Consider the following 9,362-nt stretch of genomic DNA (forward strand, 5'->3'; position numbering starts at 1 on the left):
GTATTTTCGGGAATATGGTCGATTTATTATTATTTTGCGCGTCTCGTCTTTTATCATTTTAGACTCGACTTCCGACGATCGGTTTTGACGCTCTAAGCTCGAATTACCGACGTCTAAATATTTAACACTCAGGCGACGAATTAATTTCTTCCGAATTAATTCGTCGAGTTGGTTCGCATATATTTGCTTGGGTGTGACCCGAAGGGTTCAGTCAAGATTAAGCTGTAATATTAATTATATTAATATTACTGATCGGAAGCGGCCTCCACCTAGGCATTCCGATCACTTAACCTTACTGAATATATTAGCTTTCTAATAATTTTGAACCCGCTATCAGAATAATACACTTGTTCGAAGGACACCATTCCTTTCAATAAGGGTTCATCCGAGTTATTAAATCCACCCAAACCATGGAGTCGAGTTCGATTTCATCACGAACTCGCGGAGCCGCCCGTTGGCATACACCCTCAAGGGAGGCTGCCTTGCTAACGCGTCCAAACTCTTAACCATGGTATCCTTTGACACCAAACCGCTTGACCATAGTCGAACATAGAACTTGACCTTAGGTTGAGAACTTTTTGCATCATCGTGACTAAATGCTACGTAGGTTATTTGATGCTGACCCACATATGATAGTTCATTTTTTTCTAACTTATGACCGAGGGTTTTTATTTCCACATAGTAATTAGTACGGACCTAAAATCGATTAAAATCGGGAAAAAGTCACAAAACGGGCCTGGAACTGTGCACCGTGTCACGGCAAGTCTGCCGCGCCACGGTGTACAGTGCCGTGACACGGCACTTTCTACCGTCTGACGGTAGACTGCACCGTGACACGGTGCCCAGGAAACGTGTCCTGTCAGTCTATTTTTGGTCTTTGTGCATACTTATGTTGTTCATACGTCCAGTTTGATGTCGTGTCTAGCTGTACGGTCATAACACGCGTCCATAACCTCACTTAATCACTCACGAGTCAAGTATAGTCCACACACTTTCTTTATTTTTTAACTTGAGTCATACACCATGTCGTTTTTGATCGTATACTAGGTTCATGCACCCTTTTTCCGTCATAATAAAAGATGATTGGAGTTTTTCTCACCTGTTTTCAAATGACATTTTTTTTCTCTTCCTTTTTTATCTTGAGCAATGAGTCAAACAATTAAGTGAATTTATTTCATTTCACAGTACTTGGTCAAGGAGTAGGGGTAGATTGGTATGGTTCAAGTCATTACCGCAGCAACCTCTTAGGTCTAAGAGCGTCCAAATAAAACTTCGCCATCTCCACATCACTTATCACCTTCAAACTACTTTCAGTTTGTTTCAATGGCCACCAAGGAAGATATTGAGAATATCAACAAATCCATCGAGGCAATGTTTTCCATGATGCAAACTCTCACTACCAAGGTCACCACCATAGAGCAAAATAATGTCACTATGGCTGCAATGGACAAGATCAAAGAGCAAATAAGCAAGATTTCTGAGGATTTCATCTATGTGGAACGACCTCCCACTCCTTTGGATATAAAAGACAGACTGCCTGAGAAGTTCTCCACTGCTGATATCCCCAAGTTCAAGTCAACTGATAACCCAATATTCCATTTGAAGACGTTCTCTGCAACCATGGCTCTCAAGGGATTGGACGTAACACTCTTCCCTACGGTGTTCCCTCTCTCTTTAGAGCATGCTTGCCAACAATGGTTTTGTTCTCTAGATGCCAAACACATTGCAACTTAGGAAGATGTCACCGAAAGTTTCATGAATCGTTACAAGTGTAACGTTCAAGCTAGAGCTTATGAACGTGAACTCTCCATTCTCAAATAGAAAGAGAATGAAGGCTTCACCGCTTATTTGAATAGGTGGAGGGAAACAGTTGCACTCTTGGTAGATCCTCCTAAAGAAAAAGAGATGATTCGCCTCTTTATCCAAAATCTGACTCACAAGTACAAGTAACATCTCAAATTTCTTCCATTGAACACTTTTGAAGCTGTATATGACATTGGCATCAATATCGAGGACGAGCTAATAAAGAATGCTGGTAGTAACAATAACAACACTTGGAAACACAAGAAGAACGACCTTCCTTCTTCTTCTTCTTCTAAGCACGAAAGTACTACCAATAATATAAGCCAAGTTGATCTCAATGAAGTATTAGCTCTTGATGCTCCATTGCCTAAGAAAAGGAGAACCTACCCTCCTTTAGGAATGACTTATGGTGCGGCCTTTGATCGCCTTTACGCTCAAGGCTTGATCACACCTATTGGGCCATTTCCGGAGCCTAAACCTGAAGAAAGGAGTGCCAAGTGGAACCCCAACACTCATTGAAAGTTCCATCAAGGAAGGGGTCACTCTATCGAACAATGTTGGAATTTTAAGGACGCTATTCAAGATCTTGTTGATGCCAACAAAATTCCAGTCCCTCTAGGCGGCAAGAAATGATAGGCAACAATGAATACAAGCGCGTGGTGAGCCCTTCGTGCAGGATTTCATGATTTTTTTTTTTGGAATTTTATTTTATTTCCCCTTTCAAGTCTAGCATAGAATTCCCATTCTAAGTTTTGTGCTTTGTTCACCTTTATTCCATTAATAAAATTAGCATATTTTCTTTACATCTTGATCATAGCAATTTTCATTGAAAAAAAAAAAATTCAATCGCCGAGCTAAACACAAGGTATACCAATGACTTGAGGCACCTTTGCAACCCATTATTCCCATTAACCATTCAATCACATATCCATTTCTTCATCAACCACTTTGAGCCTCGTCTAACGTTTAGCCTCATTTATTCAACCCACATTCACCTAACCTCGGGATGGAAAGATATGCAATTTGTGTAACATTCAGAAAGCACGTTCAAATAATAAAAGCAGCAAATCAACAATAAAACAATGTCTAAAGGCAAGTGTTCCAATGTCTTCGATATGAACACGTCTCAAATTGTGTCTCTCATTGAGTGCTTGGTACCGTGCCTGAGAAACATGAATGCTAAGTGAGTGATGGACCGCATGATCTGAGATTGCCTACATTGATTCAAAAAATAAAAAATTAAAAAAAACTTGCAAAATCCAAATTCACAATTACACATCTTAGAGGCTTCTCTCAGGTCTTGAGCCTTTTACCCTTTTTTCCCCTTAAACCATCAGCTTAACCACATTACAACCCTTGAAAGACCTCTTTGAGATGTACATACACTTGTGCAAATTTCAACTAGAGCTACATTCGGCCTGATTCCTAACAGATACGTAGGGAACCTCACATTGAGGTGTGGCCACATTCATATTCATATCTATGCATGATCGAGTCAAAGAATATCCAATGCTAATCCCTACCCATTTAGAGCTAGACTTGGGGGCTTGAACCCACATCATTTAGCCTACTTAGCCTAAAGAGTCACCATATTGACTCTTCTCACATTTATTTCCATCACCACAACCCTTGCAGCCAGCCATAGTATCACATTCACACACTTCACTCTCACATCCATATCCATATCATCCTTTCTTGTAAGAACCCTTTATCATGAAATCTTGTTTCAACACTTTGCATGTTTCAGCATCTTTCAAGACAGCATCAAAAGAGACATTGTATATTTGCTTAGCTTCTAGACCTAAGCAATGTTCATTATTACATGCATCGCATATTGTGCTTAGCTCCTTGGCCTAAGCAACTTTCATTTTGCAATACTCATCAATCACTTCACCTATATACGTGCTTAGCTTCCAGACCTAAGCGACGTTCAAGATAATTTCTTTACACCATATATGATACTTAGCTCCATGACCTAAGTTCATTCATCTATCGTGACACGTGATATAATTGTCCTTAGCCTCTGGTCCTAAGAACATGCATCACGCATACATTATTTTCAAGACAAGCAATTCAAACCATTGATTCATTTCGTCTTGCTCAACGAGGAAGCTCAAAACTTCTTCCTTTTTTTATGACTTTTCTTTTTTTTCGAGGGAAGTTCAAAAATAAAACTTTTTTTACGTCTTTCTTTTTCGGGAGAAAGTCGATACCCTCCACTCATCTTATGACAAAAATGACGGAAAATTTTTGCTTGCTTGTGTCTGTGCACACACACTCAAACTATACACACACAATCACAAGTCATACACATGTCCTGTCATGTCATGTCATGTCGTGTCAAGTCAAATTTGGTCAAGTCAATCATAGTCTATACGAGTCCCTTGGTAAATTTTATTTTGCGGGTCTCAATTACAGCCCACGTCCGGGGACAAGCGGACCATCTACAGCCCACGTCCGGGGACAAGCGGACCATCTACGGGGGGACAAGCGGACCATCTACGGCCCACGTCCGGGGACAAGCGGACCATCTACGGCCCACGTTCGAGGACAAGCGGACCGTCTACAGCCCACGTCCGGGGACAAGTGGACCATCTACAACCTATGTTCGGGGACAAGCGAACCAGCTACATCCCACGTTCGGGGACAACTACAGCCCAGGTTTGGGGACAATCGAACCACCATCATTTCACGGCGTAAGGTTCTCGATACATAGAGACTTGCAATTTCATCATCAGACATGTTTTTCCTCAAGCATGGAAAATTGTCATCTATCGACTTTCCTCAAGCATGGAAAGTATCTCAACCGGTGGGTTTCTTCAAGCATAGAAAACTACCAACATCATCTGTTGACTTTTCCAAGCATGGAAAGTATCATCCAGTGGATTCCTTCAAGCATAGGAGGCTACCAAACTCATTTGTCACCGATACAATGGTGTCAGATATGCATTCTATCCCTTTACTCTTTTATCTATGGAACTAACATTTTTTAGCGGGTATCGGCGTATACAGAGTGATTTAGGATCGCGGAACGTCTTAAATCATTCCCCATCCCTATCGACTACTTTGACTATTGTTTTCGAAAATGACGTTTCTACAAACTCAGTCAAAGTGAGGGCTTCTGTAGACACCTAAAATGTCTCCTCAAAACCAAACCCGATGATAAATAACCTTTCACCGCCATTGTTTTTTGGGTTGAGTATTTAATCTTTGGAGTGCTTAAATACTTGTTCTATCCAACATATTTCATAAACCAATCCAATTTCCTATTTTCCACTTTTCGTATCCACATCACAAAATCGGGATGAACTGATTTTATGGCTATATAATTTTCATCCAATTATTATTTGGTTGAATAGGCCTTTCAATGATCTTTCCAACAATATATCATAAGCCCAATTCGGATTTAAAATGAAGAAGATATGAGCCAAACACTAAACTCGACCCAAAACCAACACCCTTCTACTAAATTGATCATATCATAAAATCTACGAATTATTTTGACCTGATTCTAATTGGGTTGGAAAGTAGACTTCATAAGCTGATATATTATATGTCTTATTTCGAGTTACGGATCAAAAGTTATCGCAATTTTAAAAACGCGTAAAAAAACAGGAATTACGCGTTTTAAATTTGTATGATTTCGCTAGTTAAGAGATATATGTAAAAATTGAGTGGAATCATAAATCAAATCGTGTGGAAATACATTTAATGTAAAATCATAAGATTCTAAGATTTAAATTGGGGATTTTAGTAACTATGATTACGAAACTTTGATACCTATTAAATTTAACAATATAATGTTTTTATTACGTTTGTTAAAAATAAAAAAATAAAAATTAAAAAAAAAGCTGCATTTAAAAGTTAAATATCTATAGTAATATATAAATTGAATTTTATTTTAACAAGAAACAACTGTAATAACCTTATCATAGGTTTCAAAAAAAAAAAATGCTCTATTCTGCGTTGAACAAAAAAAATTGCTCTATTCTTTTCAAAAAAAAAAAATGGAAAAAAAGATCTATTATAATTTATAACTACTCTTCCACGTTAAACAACTAATTATTCTTTTCAAAAAAAAAAAAAAACTCATCAGGCATATCTGCTAACTTCTAAGAGATTGTTTGTTGAGACGATTAATACAAGAGGGGGTGAATTGTATTGATTTCCTAATGACTACTTTTTGCGGATTAATAAACAATGCATATAGGAACTTGCTAGAATACACAGATTTTACGAGGAAACCTTCCAGGGCCCAACTGGAAGTAAAACCTCGACCTTGCCTTAGGGATTTCAAACACACAAACTTCACTATAATAGGGCAAACACCAAGTTACAACCTATTAGACACGGACCTTTAGTTTCACGAGATCCTCACTGGACTTGCTACTTGATAGGACCCTATCCTACCCAACCTAAGCACCACACTTAGTTTCACTCGTACCACCAAAGTACTACACGTACTGCCAAAGTACAAACGTTTGCACTACCTAAGTACAAAACTCTCAGCCTCACCAAGAAGCTTACAAAACTGTATGTAAAGTAAACAATAAACTCACCCAAATAACCCAACCCAATACAAGTGTATGACACCTAGTATGATAGGTAAGCAATACACAAATCCGAAACTAATATGACAAGTTAGAAGCTTGGTAAACTTACACAACTATAGCACAATGATTTCTCCATGCATAAACTCACAAAAACCTAAAACCATTTTGCTCTCTACTATTTATACAAGTAACACTCGTATAGAAAGTAGGTTTTATAAAAGATTAATAAGTTAACTTAACTTATCTTTAAAACACGGTTTTATGTAAATCAAGTGAAATAAAATCTTTTCCGGAAAATAAAGATAAAAAGATATTTTGTTAAAAAGAATTATCTTTTGTTACCGATTTAAAGGAAATAAAACTTTTAGAAAATCTTTTCCTAAAATCTATCTTCTATTACTTTCCATATTATTTTATTTACCAAGCCAACTTGTCACGCTTCTAATAAATTTCGTGCAATAACCTACTTATCATATTAACAATAATCTAGAAGATAAAAACCTTAACTAAAATAATTGCTACGCCGCGCCTTTATTCAGGTAGATTACTTGGGCTCCAAGCTTATTAAGTTCCACCAAAGAACTTAAGCTTGCTGTCTTCAAGTTCCTGTTAGGGAACGTTCCTGTTAGAGAACTCTTCTTCTAATTTGTTTAACTTCTTTGATAAAGATCTCTTCATGCCTTCTTAGTTCCAGCTACTTCTTCCATCACCATGATCAACTTCACCTAAACTAATCAAACACTTGAAAACCTTTATTAGTCGAGTTTGCTTTAGTTTAAGTTCCTCATCATCAAAACCTTTATGCTTCAACAGAGATGCATGTTATCCCAGCATTTGACGAGTTTTTTTCCCCCTCTAAACAAATCTCTTCAAAATTATTAGCTTCAATCCTCAAAATCTATACTAATTTATGTGCTTTTTAATTGTAGCGTATAAAAGTTTATATTGTACACGTGTAACATGTACCTCTTAGCTTGTATGAATAATGAAAAAGAAGTCTAACACATTAATTATTTTGGGTTAGGGTAACATGTTTTTTTTCTCCTTAGATTGTTGTAATTTTGACACGTAAATTTCCTCAAAAAAAAAAAAAAAAAAAAAAAAAAAAAAAAAAAAAAAATTGACACATAAATGAGGACTTTATCTAGGGTGCATATAGGCGCACAGGGCCTATGTATTTTGCATGCATATAGGAGGGTACTATTATGTATGTATAATGTATCATTAAAATATAAGTTATCTAGATAGTACTTTTTATATACTACTAGATGAAGCCCGTGCAATGCACGGATCGACCTATTTTTTAAAAAAATATTTTTCATATTTATGTGATTACATTTGTTATTTTATTAATTGTACGTAATATATCATTTTCTCCATATTTATTTTAAAATATTAGATAAAATTCATAATCTCAAAAGATAATATTTCGTATTTAATTAATGTAACCATTAAAATCTCATTGGTCAATCATGCTTATGTGGCACTTGAATTATTTATTGGATATAAGTATAATTTATAATCCTACATGGCACGTTAACTAATCTTAGGTGACATAATCCTATTGTAGTGTTTTAAAAATATTAATCCAATGTGGCGCTCTAATAATTTATTAAAAATAAAAATCCTACATGGTGCTCTAAAATCTCGGGAAAAAACTCCCCTTTATATATATATATATATATTAGATTATGCATGTAGTGGTACTTTTTGTTATCATATTATTTTTCTCCTCATTATTTACAAAAATGTCATCCTATTTGCAAGTGAAATATATAGGGCCTATGCGCCCAATGGCGGACGTTTGAAGGGGTGTGTGTGGGCTTGGCCCTGAAGCAATTAAGAATTTTTGTTATTAATAAAATCTATAATGCATGGCCATTGCATACCACTTGACAGCAAGTCAACATATTATAATTTCATATATTTCTTTTACATGTTTTTTGGTACAAAATTGAAATTTTATTTAATTAGTTTGAGTACTCAAACTTAAATTGACGAAAGTAACCTTACACATCATTAATAAATCATTAGTGCACTTAATTTTATATTAGTAATCAAGAAAAAATTTTAAATCAATAATTTATAGATATATATATTGAGATATCATTGCTAAATGCTAATGGTTTGAAAACAATTTGAAAATAGAGTAATCTAATAAATTCATACATGACTATGTATTTCTCATGTACAATTCACAATTAATGGTCAACGAAAGATGTGTGAATAGTGGAATATCCAATTGTTACTATATTTAAAGTACAAGTACGGGAGACATGTATTTTTTATGTTTATCATAGTAACTTTATTTAATTTTAGACTTATTTTTATACAACTTACATTCAATCTTAGAATTTATCGGCCCCTAAAAGAAAAGATGTGCAGATCCGCCATTGTATATGCGCCAATACTTCTCGAGTACATATAGGCGCATATCACCTATTTGTTAGGCAAGCGTAGAGGAGGGTTATGAGATTTTTATTTTTGTTTTTCATTTTTTTTTCTACAATGGTACATTTTTGTGTACCAGGGGCGGATCTAGGGGGGTTCATTGAACATTCAAAAAATTATAATTTTTAATTATAATTTTTTTTTTTTTTGGTTAATAAAACCTGAGAAACGGATATATACAATTGATGTGCATAAATGAGAGTTGGAAAATAGCGGAGCTTAATGGTTTTGGCCTAACACATTTGCTCTTTGGCTTATTGGTCAGACGTTCGATTCTTTGTAACAGCCTTTTTATTTAGTTTTTTTAAGCCTTTTTTCCCCTTTGCTTCTCTTTTCTTAGTCTTTTTTTTAAAAAACAAAAAAAATTCCCCTTTTTCTTCAAGGAAAAAGGTTTGGTTACCATGTAACCTACGTTCAAATTTAATATTGCAACATTTGTAATTTTACAATATTTACTCACACTCCTTTTATTGTTTTTTAATTTGTGATTCTCATGTTGGGAAAAAATATGTACAGTCAAATGGTATCTTGTTCCATTCAATTCGTCTGAAAAAA

The sequence above is a fragment of the Chenopodium album genome, chromosome 20, assembly GCF_948465745.1.
Source record: "Chenopodium album chromosome 20, dcCheAlbu1.1, whole genome shotgun sequence".
Classification (NCBI taxonomy): domain Eukaryota; kingdom Viridiplantae; phylum Streptophyta; class Magnoliopsida; order Caryophyllales; family Amaranthaceae; genus Chenopodium; species Chenopodium album.